At 42.8% G+C, this 23138-nt stretch overlaps 1 protein-coding gene across 1 annotated transcript in view; it reads left to right on the plus strand.

The window, feature by feature from the left end:
• The window catches only part of BRINP3 (BMP/retinoic acid inducible neural specific 3), a 341361-nt gene that overhangs the window by 157408 nt on the left and 160815 nt on the right, over positions 1-23138 (plus strand). Inside the window, exon 5 of the mRNA XM_081123748.1 lies at positions 16203-16264. The gene's annotated coding sequence lies outside the window, so the exon portion shown is untranslated. The remainder of the gene's footprint in view (positions 1-16202; positions 16265-23138) is intronic.

Raw genomic sequence — 23138 nt, forward strand, 5'->3', positions numbered from 1 at the left:
CGCTGATGGCTGGAAAGGAAACAGTCGCACAACCACAAGGAGCTGAGTCCTGCCAGGACCCTGAGTGAGCCTGGGAGGAGCTCCTTCCCCGCAGGCTGCCCACCTGTTACTTGTCATGCGCCCCCTGTAGGCTGTTCCCACTACAAAGGTTGCTTTGTTTCAGGTGAGCAGGAGCACATCTGAGCCTTTATGTCCTTAAAAAGCCTCCGTTAATTAAAACTTCCCCCGGATAATCTCCATTTTGATTCATTGAGAGTCGGTTGGTTAGCAGCCTAATCACAGAAGTGAGTTCCATCCTGTTCACGGGTGATGCCCGCATTCAAGGGGAGGTGCTCACCTGGGACGTCTTCAGCAGGGAGCTGTGATCTTCGGGCCACTTCAGGTTGCTGCTCACCACACTTCCCCTAAAAGTTCCCGTCTGGTTAACGATAATTTAGGGTAACGCTACTGGTAACACCCACTCAACACATAGTCTCTGGGTCATGATATGTTTCTTCACTGGGTTCAGCCCATCTGCAGTATTTCTGGTGGAACTAGCCTATGCTTCCGTAGTATTTGGTTATGAACTTATTGACTAAAAATGGCACTTACTAGAAATCAGAGAAAAACTTTACATTTGTGTCATTTCCATCAAGCCACATTGAGACATAATGGACCCTCGGTTCCAACTTTTGTTTGAAAGGAGATTAAAAAGAGGAAATTTCTTGATTGAAATTCAATATGCACTTATATTTTTCACAGAACTTAAGATTAATGAGCATATGTGATTTTGACAAATGGTCTATTAAAACAGAAAAAAAAATGACACGGAAAGAATGAAAGACAGCCATTACTGGGAACAAGCAGATGTTTTCTTTGCATATTGTACGGCGGGCTCTCCTCAGACACTCCTAATTACAGTCTGCACACTGATACTCTTACAATTCAGTCCATTAACCTTCATCTGAAGCATTGGTTCCTGCATAAAGTACATTGTCATTGCGTTGCTCCTTCTCGGTGAAAAGGCGTGCTTGCCTGCAGGATGGAAGGACTGTTGAATGAACGTAGGGTTCCTTTGCTGTTCCAATGCAAAAGACATAAATAAACAAAAATAGAAACCCTAATTTCCCCTTCCCCAACAGCTCAGAATGGGGCATAAGCTATTTTAGCCATTTTTTCAAGAGGAAACAACAAATATTTTAATTAAAGAATCAGTCATACTATATTGCTGAAAAACAGTTTGGCTGAAAATGAAGATACACACAAAGACAGAATTAGAGGGATAATTGAGCAGTTCCAAAAGGAATGACTTGCAATGATAATGTACAATTAAATTCAAAATCTTTACAAAAGAAAAGGGAGAGTGGCTTCCCCAAATAACAGATGCTTTGTTTAAAATGTAGTTCCAGCCCGGCCAGCATGGCTCAGCGGTTGAGCATCGACCTAGGATCCAGGAGGTCACAGTTCGATTCCCGGTCAGGGCACAGGCCCGGGTTTCGGGCTCGATCCCCAGTCGGGGGCGTCCAGGAGGCAGCCGATCCATGACTCTCATCATTGATGTTTCTCTCTCTCTCCCTCTCCCTTCCTATCTCTGAAATCAATTCCAGTTTTCTTAATTACTAAGATTCAGATTTTTTCTTTTGGCCTCATAAACACAATCACTAGTTCCTCTCATTTCTATAACAGAAGCTTAATAAGATGGTAGAATAGGACATGTGATAGTTTATGAGCAGAAAAATTCCTTGGTTCCTGTTTCTCTCTATTAACCCTTTAAATGCTATGAGGAAGAAGTGGTGGCAATAAGGCCAAAGCATACTTAGATTATTTTCTTGCTGAAAAAAAGGTGTATATGTCTATTATGATAGTATCATGCAGGAAAAATAACTTAATGTATGTAAATGACAGAATGCCTCCTACATGATGGATTTGGTACAATTTGTCAAGTATCTTTTTCCCCAAATGGCAGTAATTTTATTTTAATAGATTCTTTTAAATGTATTCAAGATGAAATGCTTTCAGAAATGTTTATCCCAAACATCATTAACCATTTCTTCAAAATATAAAGTAAACTGGGAAACTACAAAGTAAGTAGAATTTTAGAGCTAAAAGGAACCTCAAGAATCATCTAGGAACATTCTTTAACTTAAATTATGAGATATATTATATCGCCTAAATATATTAAGTGATTTGTTATAACACATCAAATAAATAAAATAAACTGATTTAAGTCCCAACTTAGCTAGTGAACAAGTCCAGATTTCAAAACAACACAGTTTCTAGACACCAGGTCCAGTATTTTCAACATTAGTCAATTTCACTAGGAATTGGCTTCATAACTACTTTCTATAAAGCTTGACATGTATTTTTTTAGAAAGTATATTTTGAATGTGAAATTTCAGGGGTTTTTTGGGTCAAAATTCAGACCTCAATAGATTATGTATTAGTGGGATTTAGAGATTTTGGGGCCCTGATTTTATTGGAGGTACTTAGAGGCCACTATCATCTTACATTGGGATAAGTAATCTCAATACATCTGCTATAAAATGGTTTGTGTGTTACCTCCAATTCTTTTCCCCATCTCCGAAACCATGAGTTTGAGTTTCATGGGATTCCATGTAAAATAAATTTTCAGTAGCTGTCACATACTTACGGTAATAGACACACAGGCTTGGAGTATTAGGAATATTTGGTTTTATCAGAGAAATAAATAACCTGTCATTCTTTTTGACTTTATAGCACTTAATATGCTACTCTAAACTTTAAATTGTAGACCATTCCTTTAGATGCTAAATAATTTTCATTAAATCTCCTTTTTGAATTGATCATTTCCATTAAGTAACACATATTTGCTGACTGTTTACTGGTTGTTACCACCATGTGGAGCAAATGGAGATGACAGAACATTTTTAAGTCAAGATCCTAATTCTCAACTACTGTACATTATAGCCGGGGTATATATGGAAAAGAATCATATACAATAAAGTAATGAAATTTTAGACTTTTACATTAGATCAACGGTAGCGTCTTCCTCAAAGGTTGCTGTGCTAAGTGAATTAATACAAGACGGAACTTAGTTCAAAGCCTTCACATAGCGATCAATCATGTAGCCTCTTATAGCTATTAAGTCTGATAATATGGAAAATGATAGTAAGTGGGATACTTAGTTTTCCTACCGTGCGGATGCATTCATCAGTCCATCTATCTTGAAAACTAAGGTTTTATGTGTTAAAAGCCAAATTCGTTTATCGACCTTCTATAAGTAAATTTCGTTTAGCTTTTTTAAAGTCAAAGACTAAAAGTTGTCAGTAAATCCTGTCACCTTAAAGCAATGTGTCAATAAGCACAGAATGCCAGTGCTTTAAGATAAATGAAGCTAGAGTTCGATTTCTTCAGAGCGCTGGAATTTTCTCCCTCGGGTGAGTCATGGACGTGTCCCAGGCCTCATATTTATTGTATTGCGCAGCCTTTGAATCACAAACCATGAGTCATAGAACACACGTTTTAAGAATCCTCTCATACAGGTCAGTTCAGTGTACACCACGGGCACAGTACCTGCACTGAATTACTTAATAAATGAATGATCGTCGGGTATAAATTTGCAAATTAAAAACCAGGCATTGCAGGCCACAGCACGATGAACTGTGACAGAATGAATGAAAAGAGCAACACGTTTCAGGGTAAATGCATCAAACGCATGGGCTGAAACATATACATTTTGTAGACAAAGAACTGGGAGTTTATAGAGCAGGCAGGGCTCTCCTGTGTCATAACCTGCGTCCCTGCAGTCCTGTCCCCAAACCCAGAACAAGGGTGGGATACGCGTAGCTAGTTCAGGGAAACAAAGACAGACGTTTAAAGCGATTTCTTCAGCATAACTCGAAGACTACTTTAATTTAAAAATATCCTATAGTATTATTATTCTTACCTCAAATGGATTCTCTTTCTTTGTAAAGTTACCGTGGAGGAGACTTTTAAATTTTTTATTCCTATTTTCTATAGTAAACGTAGTGAATTTAGAGAGATGCTTTGAAAAGCCCCCGGAAGCCCTAGTGAATGAAGAAAAACAAAGCTTTTATTTTGGGGGGAAATAAACGGCAGTGCCGAAAACATAAATTTAATTATTAAAGTGTCATTCCAGAGATGTTGACACTTTAAAATGGTGTTACACTAGCCCGCGAGATAGGCTTTCCGTTAAAATTATGTTAGGATTTAGACGGAATTCCCCTTTAATAGAACAAAATATTTGTATTAATTTCTTTTTTCAGACGTGTTGGAGTAAACTGTGCGTAAACGCCGTTTCTCTCTCCTTCCCTTTTCCCTCACTTCCTCCCTCCCTCGCTTGTCTTGTGGATTTTGGCACATCGTTGATAAATTGTTAATATAATCGATGGATCGCATCACTTAAGTACACGCCGTTTGGTGTACTCGCTTCGCAGGCAGTGTTCCTACCCTGGGGTATTTAATGGACGCGTCTGATTGTCTAAGGGCGGTGCTGTTGTGACACTTGTTTGTGCCTTGGCTTCCCTTTGCAAGTACAAACAATCTGGGTAATATAGGCCGCCCCTGACGCGTTGACACGTGAAGCGGCTCCCTGGTTTATGCCCCCGTCTTCTAGAAAGGCCTGAACGATTGCCCTGAAACAGGCCATTAAAAAGATGGAGCTCATCTTAATATTTGCTGGAAGGACAGAGAGACGGCCAAACCCCCAGGGAGGCAAACTCACAGGTGTCGCTGGGAAAGGTGAATTTATGGCACCTGCAGCCCAGTCGGCAAGGCGTTTTCAAACCTAAATGCACACGGGGGCACCTTGACACGGAGGATCGTGCTCGAGTCCTTACAGATCGCCTCGCACAGTGTAAAGGGGACATGTCGCCCTCGCACTCTGCCTGGATGGATCAAGATTTCTCTGACCCGGAGCTGGAGCGTTTCGTGAGGCTCAGAGCGTCCCCGCCACGCGGGCTCCGGGGACTCGCCTGGGCCCCGGTGGGAACAGATGGGGGGCTCGGCGCCCTCGGGCAGCCCCTTCCACAGAGTGAAAGGGACTCTGTTTCAGGGGGAAGTCGATCCCGGGGACAGGGATGAAAGATGATGTTTCTAAACGACACAGGGTGCAACTCTAATATAGAACATACGGCCAAGAGAATAAAATGTCCCCATTGTGCACAGCGAGTTCGTCCCAAGATCACCTGGAAGGACAAGTGCATAAGCTAAGTAGGTTACAAAAAATTACATTTAAAAATGCAGTATCCCCGTTTCTGACGCAAGGGCTCTTGGATTAGCTGTGACGCCGAAGGCTGGTGGCAGACGGTGAAAGGAAATGAAGCTTGCACAGGGAGGACTGTGCCTCCCTTATTGCTCCCCCGTGTGACGGCAGGAACAAGAGGAAAAGACACACCTGGAAATATCTATAAATTGATTTTTAAATTTGGATTCCCACAGACCTTCTCCTGGGAGTAATCCTTGGAGTGCTTGTTTCACACTGTAAATATTTAGGAGATTTGATGAAAGGTAACGGCACACTCAGGGGGATTTGGCAGCTCCCGGGCCTGTGTCCCGCATCGGTCAGTGCTGCCTCCTAACTGAACCTGTCCCCAGCCACTCCCTGATGAGTGTCTCGAGCATCTTTTTTTCTAAGGTGATTTGGACCCTTCTTGCCTCCTACCTTTTAGGGATGCCCGTTACACCTGTGACACAATTTGAGTTCTCTTGGTGACCCGCATTCCTCTGGCACAGTCTCTGACCTCGCTCAGCTTTGCCCTCTGCGGCTCTCATGGGTCCCCTCGCCCGTCCTTGGTGGTCCTCACAGACACCCAGCCTCTGTCTGTCTCAGGGGCTTCATGTGTGTCCCGAAGGTGATGCTGTTTGCTCCCCCTCGGCCCTTGGGCCCAGACCTCTGATCATTTTTTTGCTTCTGGACCTCTGACTGTAAACTCACAGAGGTCAAGACAGATAGATAGGCTATATAGAGATAGATGGTAAAGATGGATGGGTGGGTGGATGGATGGATGGATGGATGGATGATGGGTGGGTGGATGGATGGGTGGATGGATGGATGGATGATGGGTGGGTGGATGGATGGGTGGATGGATGGATGATGGATGGGTGGGTGGATGGGTGGATGGGTGGATGGATGGATGGGTGGGTGGGTGGATGGATGGGTGAATGGATGGATGATGGGTGGGTGGATGGATGGGTGGATGGGTGGATGATGGGTGGGTGGGTGGATAGATGTTATATTGACTAGATTAGATAGAGGATATTATCTAAGATTTTTCTACAGATAAAAAGAATCTCTTGAAAAACAATGAATTATAAAATTATACTCATATATGTATGGATAACCCACACAGAAATAATCAAACATGTATGTAATTAACATTTGAGCATGGATATCTGTATTTTCTCTAGATGCACACACACACACACACACACACACACACTTCTGGAAGTCGTCCAGAAGAGTTATAAAATATTAAAAAAAAAAAAATGTCTTCTTCATTCAATAAACTAACAAGCAATAGACTTTCCTGGGCAGCGTGCCCAAAACGTATGCTAATGCAGGTTTGAGACCGAAGCCCTCTTGTGGAAAGTCAGCTCTCTGCGCATCCGTGTCGCGGAGCCTCCCGGAGAGGGAGAAGCACCCCACCCGCCTCCTGCTGCTCCCATTAAATGCTGCGACCCAGCGGGCCAGCCGCGCTCACAGGCCCCTCGCTCCGCTTTGCTTGGTTTTGTTTAGAGAATCTATTCAGAAGCCCTCGGAGAGCACATTTGCCAAATTTTTAATCACTTATCAGATCCCTGGTAAGTGGAGTGCTTTCAAACAGGAACAACCCATAAACACAGTTATAAAATCCAACGAAATGATATAGAATCAAACTGACGGCGGGGTGAGCGCTTCAGCTGCAGCTTTTGTTGGATGAGTCCTGCCCTCGATGCTTTCAGCTGGGAAAAAGGGGGAGGGGGAGAGAGATCTCTCTTTTATTTTTTATTTTTTGAGCTGCTGAGCTAGAAGGGGCAGTGGAAGTCAACATAATCTTTGAGACTGAATAGCAAGAGCTAAGATTCCATAGGACCTGATCTTTCTGACAATGTGCTTTGCTAACCGATCAGCAGAGCACACTCTGGACTTTGCCTGCGGCCAGCACTCCCTGGAACGGCGACTCTCCCTCATCATGTCCCACGTTGTGACTTACGGGCCCGTTTCGTAATTCTCAGCGTGAAGCGTCGTCCGAGGACATTGCGGTACAAACAGAACAAGTGCAGGGCGAGCCCCGCATCTCCGCGCAACTCGGAAACCCCGAGAAACGCGTGCGTGGTGGGATTTTATATTCTCTCTATTTTGCGTCGCGTGGTCTTCACCCATTTCTCTCACTTTCCTGAAGCTCTAGAAGAAGCGTTTTACCTGATTGAGTCACTGTGTGCAGGACCATTTAATCAGGACACATCTGAGGATACGTAGCGGCACATGTTGTAACGGTGTTTTGTAGAGAAGGGAGAACTGTCATCGAAGCTGAATTCCTTGCCCTTCTCTTTGGAAAGTGAGAAGGTTCTAGATGTAAACGATGTTCCTACAAATGTGTAGCCTCTTATAACGATAACATGTTTCATGGAGCAACTGTTTCAATTTTGATCAATAGTATTTATTAAGAACTTAATAAAAATGAGACATGCAATCCCATACAGTAAAAGTAGATATACAAATGAATATTAACATCATGTTTAATGTAGTTTTAGAAATCTCTGAGAACTCACGGAACATTGTAGGGAACTTTGCATACATTTTATAAAATCCTCAGAAGCTATGATGCATGTACTGTATATGTGTGTGTGTATATATGTAATACACATATACTTTTTTGCAGACAAGTTTGCAAAAATTTCAAGATAAGGCTTTTATATTTAGTCTTTGTAATTTTTACTGATGTTTTCGTAGACTTTGTGTCTTAGAATTGACTGCTACAAATATTTTGACATAACGTGGAATAGTGTTTCTTGACGTTATACAAATACACTGGATCTAAATAGGTACATTTCCACTGACCTTAAATTTCCTACCAGGTGCTTCAGAGTTCCTAGTTTTGGCAACCTCAGGGGATCCACAGGGATTGAAGGGAAGGGCCCATTATTTCCTGAAATGTCATGAGGATGAGGGTCGGCCCTGGGCAGCTGCAGAGTCTCAGTGTCACCACAGGGAGTGTTTCACCTGCAGCCATAAAATGTGACCTGTGGCACCTTAACTATATGGCTGAGAGATGATAGTTTCCCAGATGAACAGGTTGGGGAATTTTTTTTTTAAAAGAAGTAGCTGGAGGGTAAAACACTTGCTGCCAATTTGGGGCAAATACTGAAATTGTGCTTATAAAAGAGATTTAGTACTTTTTTGCCCTTTATTTTAGTATCATGATTAGGATTTCACAGCAAAATGCTTGAATTGGCCCAAAGACCTTGTTGACTGCAAAAAGGTCTCCCAAATCTAGATTTTACTGTTGATATGAAATAATTCCCTTTATTAAATCTATAGATTGTTTTTCTGTCTTGAGCTAAGTAAGTCTTTCTGTCTCTGCTTTGACTGTTTCTATGACAGTAGCCAGTCATGTGTTAAGACATTGGCAAAGATGAAACAGTCCGACCAGTGTGGCTCAGTGGTTGAGCATCGACCTAGGATGCAGGAGATCGAGGTTCGATTCCCTGTCGGGCACAGGCCCTGGTTTGGGGCTCGATCCCCAGTTGGGGGTGTACAGGAGGCAGCGGGTCAGTGACTCTCATCATTGATGTTTCTCTCTCTCCCTTCCTCTCTCTCTGAAATCAATAAAAACATATTTAAAAAAAAAAAAAAAGATGGAACAGTCATCGGGAGATACACATGCAAACCAGGATATGATTGATCTGTAATACAGTTAGAAACAAGTGCAATAAAAAAAAAAATTGCCATATTGAAAACCTAGACAGGGCCGTTAGGTGACATTAGAAATTAGATTGATGTGATGTTAAACTAAGAGCTATTGGGCTTTCTATAGGCTCTGGGGATTCTCAAGTCATCGTTGTTTTCAAACTGGATGGTATAATTAGCTCCTGGTTGGATGACACATAATTACATTTTGCAACCAATCCGGACATTTATTATCCTGTGCCCAGAACTGACACACCATTAGTAGCTTTGGGAATTGTGAAAATCATCTTATCTATGGATTTATGTAAGCAGTATTGGCAAATAGCCTTGCATGAGCATTAGCCAGAATGAAAGCTCGGTATTGGATGTGAGGCACACACTCAATAGTATGTCCTTTAGACTAAAGGAATTTATCTTGTTCTTTTAAAGGCAAGTCAATGATTTAGACGGAGTTAGGAGATCTCCTCCAAATTTATTAGGGAGGATTATTGTAGTTAACGCTCCATAAACATCAGAAACAGTATATGTTAGAACCAGAAAAATTCACAAAGTTAATGTATGATGAAAACCTTGACGAACTCTAACCCAGTGTTTTAAAATTATAAAACCTAGACTATAAGATGGAAATTTTCTTGCAAAAGAAATCACCTATTAGGAATAAGAAATACAGACAAAGAAGAGATACTAAATTATTATACAGTAAATTATCTCTTGGAAAGATCATCAAAATCCAACTTTAAAAATAAGGTACGGATCTTTAAAAGAAAGTGAGAATGACGAATGATGGGACATAATTTTATTTACTAAAACAAAATGTTATATATGTCTTGAGGATTAGAAAATAGAGTTCAGGGTAAGGAAATGCGATCATCCAAAATTATTAAACATAATTTAAATAGCTATATATTACATATACATGCTATGTACTGCGTGCCAGGATATTACTTTAAATGTAATATAGCACTATATTTACATTATTATTGTTATTTTATGGGTGGAATGTATTTTCTTTCTGAGAGCCATTTCCGATGCTTCTGTTGAAACAGCCATTTGTAAAATCTGCAGCTGATTTTCCGCTGTTGTTAGAAAGACTTGAATGTCTCTTATAGCCACATAGCTAATGACCAGAAGAGTTGATAGAACCGACTCTTACACATTTTTTCTCATCTTTATAATTAAAGTGTACTATTACCTCATTTTTATTTTTAGGAAGCGTAACAAAGTCTTAAATTTTGTTCACCTTTCATTTCTTTTACTCCGTGTGGGGAAATGGCGGGATTGTCTGCGGGCCACAGGTACCTGTCTTCCTAAGGTGGTGCTTCCCTGAAGGTGTCCCTGTAAGTAGCTGTCACAGCCTAAGAGGAACAATTACAATATTTGTGGCTGTGGCAGACGGAAGTCACCAGCAATGGAGAAGCGTCACCCGAAGGCAACCTGACAAGCAGCTGCAGAGTTGAAAAGAAAAGAAAAAAGAAGACACCTTCTCCCAGCAAATGAACAGGGTGCTGCCGAGTCATCCTCAGATCGCAGGGAGCTTTTAATATCCTGAGGCGGGAGCTGAACCGCAGGTGTCAGAACCGTGGCTTAGAAACCGCGGGATAGAGTGAAGCTGGGGGGAAACACAGGCCCAGAATAATTAAATGTTAATAGAAAATAATCTTAATTATTTAACGTATACATTTTTTACCTTGCTCTATTATGGAAGACGGTAAGAGAGAGGTCTTCAAAGTTCATTATGTGGGTAGTCAGTGAAACTCTAACTCGAGAAAGAAACAGCCCGGCCGGCTGAGCATCGCCCTAGGATCCGGGAGATCGGGGTTCGATTCCTGGTCGGGGTACAGGCCCGGGTCTCGGGCTCGATCCCCAGCAGGAGGCAGCCGATCAATGACTCTCATCATTGATGTTTCTCTCTCTCCCCCTCCCTCCCTTCCCTTCTTTCTTTCTCTTTTTATGTAACTTCCTTTTAGAAACAGGAAAAAAACCTTCCAGAAAAGCTCTCTGTAGCTTCCTTTCAGTTCAAGGCAAGATCTGTCTTTCTGAGCTGTGTTTCAAATTGTGTTTTAAAAGAGTATTTCACGCTTGTGCCATCTTGAAGGAGCGTGTACCGTTGGCAAATTTAGTGGAAAAGGTTTAAAGGTTAATCTGTAAATATAAACATAAACTATTTCAAAAGTAATAAAAATGGACCTTTAGATATTTAATACAAAAAACATTAAAATTACAATTATTTAAATTTTGTTCACTATATTTGAGTGCACATGCTTGTGTTCGTACGCAAATAGATGTAAATTGATGGAGACAAAAGCTAAAATCACTAAAATTAAAATCTTTCACTTGAAAACATTTCGACCGGGCTTTAGCAGTCACTGCATTTGAAACAAGAACAATAAAAAATCATTAGGCCAAACGCCGGGGGCCGGAGCGCTCCTCAGCCAATTAGGTCTCATTCAACTTTCAGGCCGTTACACACAAAGGCTACTTGTAACCAAGGTGTAGAAAAGAAATTTGCAATTTATCACAGGATGATTAAGTTTTATATCAGCCCAGCTTCGTTTATCACTATCCTTGGACTATCACTGTTCCTTTAAATGTAGACAGTTGGATGTAATTTTTAAAATTAGTACTTTGCTCGGCAGAAATGGAGCTAATTTTGATCTTTAATGCCCAAAGAATGAACTCCATCGGAGGGCTTTCATTCAACTACGGAGTCTTTCCCAATTTTACTTAGTGAAACTGAGCATAGGAGTTTAATGAGGCAAGAAGAGCTCAGGCCCTCACACGGATGGATGGATGGATGGATGGATAGATAGATAATAGAAATAAAAGCACTCCTTACATTCATCATTAAAATCCCTATTTTAATTACTTATTTATGTATGTGTTTGTATTTATTCAATAATGCTTTTGTTTCTTATAATTATGTAACTCATATAACAGTAGTTTTGATAGTGCATTTATTTTATTTTTTACAAATATGTCTTTATCGATTTCAGAGAGAGGAAGGGAGAGGGAGAGAGAGAAACATCAATGATGAGAGTCATGGATCGGCTGCCTCCTGCACGTCCCCCGCTGGGGATGGAACCCGCAACCCGGGCCTGTGCCCTGACCGGGAATCGAACCACGATCCCCTGGATCCTAGGTCGATGCTCAACCGCTGAGCCACACCAGCCGGGCTATCCTGGTGCCTTTAAATTAGTCACGTTAACTGCCTTGTCTTGTGACTGGTCACCGATAATGCTTTTCTGTAACAATTCTCATTTTCCCTTCTGCAAATGGGAAGATTCTTTCTCTCTGTGACGTCCCGGCTGCCTAGCAGGACACCTGCCACCTGTTTCTCTTGATATCTGCTCCTCATATTGTGCTTCTGACAGGCAGTATGACCCGAATTTAACTTGCATAGTTGGGGGAAAAAAATAGCACAGAAAAGAGCCATACTGCGTATAAACACACAATTAACATTTGTCGAACTCCAGGGGAAAGCAAGCAAGCCGTTTGCCCCCTCGATTTGTTCTAGTGGACACAATCCCCAACTTTTTCTTGTTTGCATGTAAACGGATTTTTCTAGAGAGCAGTGAGAAATATATAAAATTAGGAAGTTTTAGATTCCATTTCAACTGTAGCCAGATCCTCTAATACACGTTTTTTAAGTTTTTGTCTGAATTGCCCTGTAGCTATGAAAACCAATTTCTCATTTGCAGGCAGCTAGTAGTCGGGACCTGATTTTATGATTGAATGCATTAGGAGACTCAGCTTTATTAGTATAATTATGGAAATATTCTTAGCCTTGGGATATTTTCTTTTTTTTTCAAAGAAAACAGTTTCTCTAGGAAACTAACAGATAAGCATACAATTCAGTTTAATTAGTAAACATTTGTGAAATACTGAAAGCTGAAAATTTAGGATGTTAGTGTAAAGAATTGTCATTGAAATACTTTTATCTATTTTATACTGATTGACTGTTTTTCTCTAAAAGGCAAAACACCAAATGTGGTACAAATAAGTTTTGATTTTTTAAAGAATAGTAAGGGAAATGCAATAATTAAAACAGGCAGAAAAAGTGAAGAATTAAACATAATAAAATCCCATGTGATATTTTGGTGTTTTTTTTTCCCCTCCCCTGAAGGGTAAGTGTATCATTTAAGTTTCATATAATTACACACTACTTGGAGCTTTTGTGTATTTAATGTGTGTGTGTGTGTATATATAGGATAGGGCAGCAATAGGTTCATAATTGTTCATATGGAAAACAATACAATAATTAATTAATAGCAATACAAGAATAAACTCTGTGTTTCTTACACTCACAACTGTAAACCTATTTTTTCCCCACCCTGTATATGTATATAAATAACATTTATATTTAAAAGTCATAGCACTCCTTTCTTTATACAATGTGGTCATAATTTTTTCTGCATTTTTTTGGTGGGGGGAGCATTTCTCTCAGAACAGGGAGATAGTAGGTGCTAATAATACAGAAATCTTTTTTGTGACAACCCGGGTGTGCCCTTGAGTGCATTCTAAGAGCAGTCAGTTAGACAAAGACGAACACTAGGATCTCACTTATATGTGGAATCTAAAAAAACAAACCAGAAAACCACACCTAGAAAACGAGATCAGATGAGTGGTTAGTAGAAGCAGAAACGGGCCTGGGGGTGGAGGCAGGTGGCTGAAGGCACAGCGTAGCGCTGGGCTTGGGCTGTGCCACGGTGACCGGAGCTGGCGCCCCCCGAAGGTGCATTTGAAAGGCGCTGGGAGCTGGACCCTGGGCCCTAAAAGTGCCCGTCACAGAGGAAGATGAAATGCATGCTGATCGGGCGGGAAGGGCAGCAATCGGATTCCGTTCCGTTTACAGGGCCTGTTTCGGGAGTAGACACGCGTCCCCGAAGAGAGGCGAGTGAGCCCAGGCGCTGGGAGAAATGATCTTCAGGAGTCAGTGTTTATTGCCCTGGATTACACACCAGAAATGAAAAGACACATCACGTGAAAACCGAGAGCATGTGTGTGCTTCGGCCTAAAACACCCAAAGGCCAAGGGCTCCTGCGTTCTCGCAGCTCAGGGAGCGCGGGGGACACAGGCCCTTTCCTCTGTGGGAGGCCCCCCTGTGCCTCACCCCTAATCCGTAAGTGGGCGTGGGGCCCTCTCGCTCCTCTTTTCTTCCTTCTAGAAATCACGGGCGGCCTGCGAGACCTGAGAGCGTTCTTGCAATAGTGTTTTGTGGGGGTTGATTAACTGTGAAATTATTCATTTATTCATCTACATGGATATACTTTAATCAAAACAATTATTAATTTCTCAGACGTTTCTAGACTCTGTAATAATAAGCGTGTCTTCAATTATAGCTTCTAATTTAAGTTTAAACCACTTTCCTCTGTGAGGGGGAAATGCATGGAGCATAGCATCAAGGTAGCTAAATTACTTCTAAATATGCAGTTTTTAGCGGGAGTTTTAGTGGCGAGCTGGACATCCAGCATTTGGAAGCCCAGCGAAACAGCAATTAGTTAAAGAACACGTTTAGTCAGAGATGCAAGTGTGTAATTTATAGATGCTAAAAAGTAAAATGGAAACGTACTAGAGGATACTAGGAACGCTTGGACCATTGCGCAGCTGACATGGAGAATTTCAAATTAAATTTGCTATTAAATTACATAAAAATGTTTAGCATCGACAAAGGATGTATTTTTCCAGATTGCCTTTTGTGCAGATGTTAAGAAAAATCTGGTAAACATGCCCAGTTTACAGTCTGTTCATGGGTACAGGTTTGAAGACATTGGTCGAACATTAGTTTTCTCATAAAATAGTTGCCTGGTTGTGGTTTTTTTTTTTTCAGTTTTAAAATTCTGTTTGCAAATATTTATTAATAATTGCACTAAAATGTGAAAATAACAATCTGTGCTCAGGCCGTAAAGGACCTCAGTTGTCTGATATTGTTAGGATGTGTGATAAACTCCAGTATTTAAGCACATTTCCCATTGTACAGTTCGGTCATTAAAATTCTATAATCTTGAAAGTTGCGATTTAGTTTCTTTAAGAATTTTTGAATATATGGGATGACAGGAACACATGGAATTTCAGTCTAACAGAACACTGTGAAAGCTGATATCTTAAATCTTCGTTCAAACAAACGGGCTTTTTATGGGTAGTATATGGAATTTCATTTTATGCATTCAGTATATAAATTATGTTGTTGACGTTTTATTTTGAAAGCTATTGATCTTTAGATCAACTTAATAGAAAACTTGAATTATGCTTATCTGAATTTTTCATATGTTCCTGAGATAATTCTTTTGTAAGAATGATCACCAAATTGGCCTTGAAAGAATTAATGGAGTTTAATTTTCCTTAGCAGTTTATTCTGGTTATGAAAGTCTGATTAAGTGTTTAAGGATTATATAAATCAAGTAGTCTAGTCTTTTATAACTCCTGCGAATTACCCACCTGTGGACTGTCAGCTCCATAATGAATAGTCCCTCCCAAATTTTAGAACATAAAACTCTCACCATCCAGGAAATGCCAATGCAGTAAAAATAAAATTTTAATTATTTTAATGTTTTAAATGTGCCTTCAATTAAAACCCGAGAATTAATAGTTGGCAAAAGCATGGGCATTGAAAAAATGTAATATGCAACGGTAGAAATTAGAGCAATAATTTACAATACATGCTGATTACTGAGATTTTACACAAAAAAAGCTTGTGAAGGTTCTTTGATCTCACACAAAAAACTTGTGAAAATACTTGAATCTTTGCTACGAACCGAATGTGTCTGTCCCCCACTCAGATTTCCATGGTGAAGCCTTGTCAGGCAATGGGACTGAGGGTCCTGGAGATTTGGCCTTTGGGAGATAATTGGAGTTAGATTACGTATTAAGAGTGGGCCTTTCGTAATGAGATTAGGGTCTTAGTAAGGGGAAGAGCCTTGTCTCTCTCCCAGCACCCAGGTTCTGAGAAAAGAGCACATGAGGATGAGAGGAGTAGGGAGAAGCTGTTGGAGTTGGGGAGATCTGGTCCCCACCACCCACCTCTTGCTGGTGGGGACCTGCCGAGCCCCCACCACTAACATTAAGACGCCGGGGCTGGGGTATTTTGTTAGGGTGTTATTGCGACCAGGACAGCCTTGCCCCAAAAGCTTGTGAAAACAGTTTGCCTTAAGTTAAACTGGCAATTCCATGTCATATGTGGCAGTTCTTTAATCAAATTTGGTGCACAAAGAATTCTTACAAAGCTGTTTGAGTGAGAGGTCTAGTTACATCCATATATGTCTGTATCTCTGATGGCATCTGTGGTCATTCATTGTCCATTTATTTGTCATTAAGAAAACACCTTTCTCCTTTCCAGGGTCGGAAGAAAAGCGAACTGCAGGATGGACTCTGTCCGACTCCCCAGATGCGGCAAAGATGGTAACGTAGGCGGTTTATTTTCACTTCTGCAAACAATGGCGCTTTATTTCCTTCTTTCCCTGAAGAGTCGGGCTTACCCGAACATCAAATTCACGTAGCACTTTCCCTGGGGAAGTTCCCCCCGGGCCTGGGCCTTCTGCCTGGTATTTTCAGACAGGAACGCGATCTCGAGTGGATTCCTTGAGCCCCCCACGCCACTGAGCTTTTTGGCAGGAAGAAGCTTCCACCTTCTGCAGTCCGAGGGAGCGAGCCCCCCTCGTCTGGAGGGTTTCTAATGATCTCATGTCAGTTGTGGTTGACCTTAGTTTTAAACACATCGACAGCTTACTAGAGCGTCAGTATGTGCCTGCGCCTGAGCCTTATAAACAGCTGCATTTAAAGATAAACACTACTTTTTGCATTGTATTGAAAATTACATTTGCGTCACCTGCGAGGATAGTGTAGCTTTGTGGGGGGAAATACTGCGAGTACAGAGATATCTAAAACGCCTTCACAGGACTCCAAACTTACTTATCTCTGCTTGTGAAAGTATCATTACTTATTTTATTTTTTGCTTATATGTATCTCTGTCTTTCCTAATTTGTTTTGGATAGCGGGCCCACTTTGCATGGATTAAAATAAGTTCTATAGGAAATAACATTTTTCCCCATTTTATGGCGTTGCGCAAGTCATTCTTAACATGGTGCATTCTTGCAACTCTTCGTTGGAATATAAACTCCTTGGTTGAAACATTCCTTCATTATTATTATTATAGATAAATGTTACACAGGTTGGGCACAGTGAAAATTGTGATAAAAATTATGGTTCTCAGTATGAGAAGAACCTCTTTGATAATGTTTTCATTAAAATGACTTACTCTTGCCGGAATGAGACATAATTTGCCTTAGCAGAGACCTAGCATTAAGAAGAAACCTGAATATGGTTTGTAGAAAACTTCGGGGGGAATTTCTGTAAGTAACTCAGCATACAGCTGACTATAAAACCAGTGCCTTCCCAGCAGCCGATGACCTACCCCAGTGCTGTGCTAAATTACAGAGAGAGCCAGTGCTCCTCATGAGAACTGTCGCTCCACGGGGACAGGATGTGTCGGTTATGAATCTCTGTTTCCAGGAACTGGTACATTGACTAATACAGCACGTGCTAATTAATTATCTGTGGAGTAAATAAATGACTTCATGATTTTGTAAGAACAATCTAGTCGCGATTCACCTGCAGTTGATGAAGGTCGTGGACTGGCGCTCCCAGTTGCTCTGATGTTGTGTTTTCAGAGAAGCCATAATGAGGATAGTTAGCATTAAGTTACTAAAAAGTGTTTAACTTTTTTCCTTAAGAGACGGATATTTTTATTAAAAATGCAGGTAAGTCCCACTGTTCAGATGAGTAGAGGGATTTCTAAAAACGACAGAAGGTATCCTAGTCGACTTAAATCAAGTGCTTGGGAGAATATGTTAAATGCTCTTGTTGGGAGCACCACATAGATCCTCTCGTTTATTTATTTATTTAAAAAATATGTCTTTATCGATTTCAGAGAGAGGAAGAGAGAGATAGAGAGAGAGAGAGAGAGAGAGGGGAACATCAATGATGAGAGAGCCATTGATCAGCTGCCTCCTGCACACCCCCTGCTGGGCATCGAGCCTGCAACCCAGGCCTGTGCCCTGACTGGGAATCGAACCCCGATCTCCTAGGTCGATGCTCAACCCCTGAGCCACGCTGGCCGAGCGGATTGTCTCCTTATTAACTCTCTCTTCAGTGGTCTCCTAGATGTTTAAGTCAATCTGCAGTAGACAATATCCAAGCTCTTCATTGACACACTTCGGACTCTAGGCATGCAAATGATCCCAGCCCTCGATCATGAAGGCCCTTTTAAACTTTTCCTTGTGTAGGTTAAGTATTTTCCCCCCAGTTCTTTTCTCCATCACTTTTACCACATATTAAACTACATCCTATAGTTAGCAGTGTGGTAGTTACAGAAAACAAGAAAGCGTCATTATTTTAATAGGCCGTCGTGTGGTGGACGCAGCTGTGGCCATCTCCCCCACCCCCTCGGACCACAGTGTCCGTGTGCCTGCAGCTAAGACCTCAGGCTTGTAAAGTCCTCCCCCTGACTTCCCTGGAGCACTGGAACTGTGCTGAAAAGCCAGAAACGCTGGGGAAGTTTCTCCCCATCCTCGGGCCCGCAGAGTGGCTGTCGCCAACGACTGGCAGGCTTGGGCCTATGAAGCCCAGCACCTTCGCCTCTGGGCAGGATACCCTGTGGGGTGTCCTTTAGCCTCCAGAACTTTTTGAGGGACAGGGTTGAGTCGGGAACTTCATCTGGAAACTGCAGCTTTGTTTGGCATCTTCTCTCTCTCACGCATATAGCTTTTAAAATATAAAAATAAATATAGCTTTACTGATGCAAAGCGATCTGCGCTACACATTTAATCTAAATGTTTCTCCGGAAGTATCTTTTAATTTCATCTCTCTGGCACTCGTTTGTTATGGTTTCCTTGCGATTTAACAATAACGCGTTTATCTGAAGTATCCCCGTGTCCCGCCGGGTCCTGGTTGAATCCTCAGCGCGCGGAGCCTCTGACTGTGAATGTGCCTTTGGACTTGCGTACCTGCCTTTCATTCACATTTCAGCTCGTATTTTACAAAGGAAGCGCCTGTTCTAAAGTCAGCAGCCAGTATGGTTGAGCCGAAGAGATAAGGTTCCATTTAAATATATATATATATGTGTTCTCGTTTTGAAGAGAGCGCTCATTTCCACCCTCGATATTTTGGAGAAATAGAAAAACCTTTTGATTATTTGGCTCTTTGCTTTCCTCTGCCCCTCGCCTAGACCGGGCAGATGCGGCCTCCTTCCTGGCACCGAAATCGCCACCCAGTCGGCGCGTTCAGATGTCCCCGAGTCGCATCCGCTTCAGTTCCATGGCTTGAAACATCCGACAGCTGTATACGGGGTTGTGTGGAAACAAACAGAAACTGGAAAATCGGTGGTAAATAGTTAAATACCAGTTTCACTCTGTAAAAAAGGAGGCCCCGTCTTTTCCGACGGTTGTTTTGAAAATGTGACATCTGCAGGGAAGTGACTCAGAGAAGGAAAAGAGCCTGCAGCTCCTACAGATGCTCTCTGTCTCTGACGTTAAATGCAACCCAAACATTTCAACAGTCAGGTTTTTCCCCATGTGGGATCTTGCTTCCCTGTAGTGAATGTAAACCTCCGCTACCTGAAGTTAAGATCCTGGGCCTGTTCGCAGGCAGGGCCGCGCTGTGGCTCAGGAGGCTTGGGGTAGGCCCTAGAGTGTATTCCGGCCTCAGTGACTGTGGGAAAACGGCATAATGTTCCCGTCGACAATTCTTCACAGGTCTCTACAGCATATAAATAACTCTCGCTTCTGGCAAGGGGTAGGTAGCGATGCCCCTCAGGAGATGTGGGGAGGGACTGGGTTAAGCGAAAGAGACCGTAAGAGAGGAAACCGAGGGCTCACCTTTGTGGAACTGCTGCATTTTGAGATGCCTAAGAGATACCCAGGTGGAATATTCTAGGGTGTGCCTAAGCAGAGGGGCCATATCAGATGATATAAATTATCCATCACCTACTTATCGATGGTACGTAAAGATGTGATTCAAAAAATAATAATAATAATAGTGGGGCCATACTTAAGCCCTTACTCGGGTCAACATGTAGGGAAGTCAGCGGAGAGCTTTGGAAGTGTTGACCAGAGGGGCGAAAAGAAGTCCCAGGACTGTGACGTCCCAGAAGGCAAGGCAGGACATCTTTAGGACAGCGAAGGGCGAGGGTGACCGTGTCCTGGGTTTACTGACAAGGGCATTGTTGCTGTGAGGCGATGAGGTCAGAGCAGAACCCGAGCAGCGGGGCCTGAGGAGTGAATGGGGCGGCTCGACCAGAAGGACCCTGGAGACGCAGCTGCAGGGCGGGGCCCGTGGTTTCAAAAGAGGTTTTCAGCTCTTTCCGTTTTGCTTTTCATTTTATTTTGTTTAGTGAAGTCAATCAGGCATCATTCCATGTTCTTCTGAATTTTCCATTTTACAGTCTGTCCTCAGCTCATTACACTGATATCTTATTTCCTCAGGCAGACCCGAAACGATGGGTCCTCTCCCCCGTAAGAATCTTAAATTCCTTATTTTAAAAAAATCCTAAGTTATAACGGGAAATCATATGCTATAAGCAGTTTCCATAGAATTAATTCATGTATTTAAAAAATCTATATTTCAGACCTGTGTGGCTCCAGTGTAGCAGCGGGCCCAGGGGAGGCCGGGGTGGGAAGCGGTGTATCGGATTGTTCTCGCTCTCGGAGGCTCCCAGGCCCCCTGGGGAAGAAAAACATGAAAATTAAAAACTGCGATACCGTGTGAGCACCCGGAGGGCATAGTGAATGGCTTCCGTGCAGTTTTCCTTGGCATTTTCGCGGGGGCTCAACGGTGGCTGCTATGCCGCGACGGGGAACATTCCCCACAGAACCCAGGGGCTGAGCCCTCGGGGCCGCAGAGGGAGCCCGGCCAGAAGCAGCCGTGGTGCCCGGGGGTCCGCGGGAAGGAGCGGGGTGCGCTGGCCCAGGCGCGTTGGGTGGGATTCCTGGAAACGGAGGCAGCGGCCGGTGGGACAGAGGCCCGGGCCAAAGGCGAACATCCTCAGCACCGCTGCCGATGGTGCGTTTAACTGAAGCTCCTTGGAAGAGGGAATCAGGGTATGAAGAGGGGCGATCAGAACTCTGTCCCCCCAGAATCTCAGATTTTTAGGCGGGGGGGGATGACGACGCTCCGCTCGGACAGGTGCTGCTGACAGCGGAGGGGAGCCTGCGCTGCGAGATGAAAGGACTGAAGGGAAAACGCTGGGAGTTCATTTTATCGCTTCATAAAATAGATAATGAAGCCTCCGGCTAAACTGTCGGGCGTGGGGATGCGGAGGAAGGCGACATCCGAGAGGCGTTTATGAGCTCGAGCCAGCAGCCCCCCGCGGCAGTGGGAGAGCCGGGGTGAGAGAGGAGTTGCGGGTGCAAGGACACCGAAGCCACACCCGCCCTGGGCCCCCCTGGGCGTTTTCACGGGCACTCCCTCGCTGGCGCCCGGGAATCTCCCCGTCGCTGTCTCTGTCGCTGTCCTGTAGGTCTTTCTAGCCTCCCTCCATAGGTAGGCATATCCAGGCTTGAAAAGCGGCAGTAATTTGCTCCTGAGATTTTACAGCTAACAATTGCCAGAATCCGTGCTTGAACTCTAATTGTTCTATCCATCTCTTGCTGGTTTGGTTCCTCACTTCTATTTTATTTTAGTTATTGATTTATTTTTAAATATACCTTTATTGATTTCAGAGAGAAGGGGGGAGAGAAACATCAATGATGAGTCATTGAGCAGCTGCCTCCTGCTCGCCCCCTGCTGGGCACCGAGGAGCCTGCACCCCCGGCCTGTGCCCTGACCAGGAATCGAACCGCGATCTCCTGGATCCAAGGTCGATGCTCAACCGCTGAGCCACGCCGGCCGGGGGCCCTCATTTCTATTTTAAATTTTCTGACTTCCTCAAAGGCTCCTAAAATCCTAGATGGCTAAATAACACTGGAGCTATGGTCAGTTCATCTTTGGTCCACCTTCTTGTATTATTTTCACCATTTCCCTGGGACTCTCTCTCTCTTATTTTCTTTGTCTCTTCCCCAGCCTCTCCACCCTTTCTCTACAAACACGCACACATACTTAATCCCAATTTTGTGCACATGATCATAACACTTGCTCTGAGCTGGGGGAAAAAACTCCCAAGCTTAGATTCGGCTTAATGGCAGAACTTAAAATACATCTCATATCTCAAAAATGGTTAAGTGTTATTTTGCTAGCACAAGTAGTTTCTTTGATTACTCTAACTCTAGTCTGGAAACAGAAAAATCGCAAGTGCTTTAGATTTTTAAATTCCAGACAGTAATATTGAAAAATATGTTTATGAAATGAGATCTTCTGAATTATGGAGAAACTTTTTATATGTAACTCAAATTCAGTTGAATTTTTAAGGAAACGTAAAACTGCATTTTCTAAATCTACATAGAAAGCAATGTGAAATTATTCAAGCTAAGCTCTAATGCAAAATCCTGCCCAAATTTATTGTCAATAAAATAAATCCTATAGAGCAAGAACAAAAATATACTATGGCAAATATACACACTTCTCTGACTACCTTAATTTAATTGTATGCTTTTTTTTTTCAGTAGAGAAATACTAACTAGAACACGTTTTATTGAAATTCTATAAAACTGTTGTAGGCCGCTGGACCGGCACCAGGTGTTAGGCCCATGGGGTCAGACCAAACCTGGGTTCAGCAACTTGGGTACTTGGGTTCTGTCTGGGAAAGAATTCAGAGCCAAGACCCAAACTATAAGAGAACATTTATTTGGTAAAATCACAGAGGTGGAAGAAGTAATTCCGAGAAGAAATGGGCTTAGGAAACAGGTTACAGAGGCAAAGGAAGGGCCCTTGGAGCTTGGGAGTGAGGCAGCTGATGCTAATGTCTCTACTGATTGATCGGTCAGAGCCGGGGCCCGGCCGTCATTCAGTGCAGCTGGTCCTGAGGTCAGCTGTGGCTGGTTTGGTTGCTCTTCTGGGCCTGGAGCTGGACTTCCACTGAGGCCTCGATGTTATCTCTGGGGAGGAGAGGTCGGGTCCAAACCACCTGACCAGTGAGTGACATGCTAGGGGAGGAAAGGCCCCCCTGGGGGCGAGGTCCCACCCTCCAATTGTCCTTTGCTTGGCATCCGGGGCTTTCCATCCTGGTGACCTTCTGCACCTGGCCCGTTGCCCTTGCTCTGCTCCTGTCTAAGTGCCTCTCACAAAACAACCCAAAGCGTTGTTGTGTAACATGTAGTTTCTTATGTTCTGAATTAGGTCGTAT

This window comes from Miniopterus schreibersii, assembly GCF_964146895.1.
Source record: "Miniopterus schreibersii genome assembly, chromosome: 21".
Classification (NCBI taxonomy): domain Eukaryota; kingdom Metazoa; phylum Chordata; class Mammalia; order Chiroptera; family Miniopteridae; genus Miniopterus; species Miniopterus schreibersii.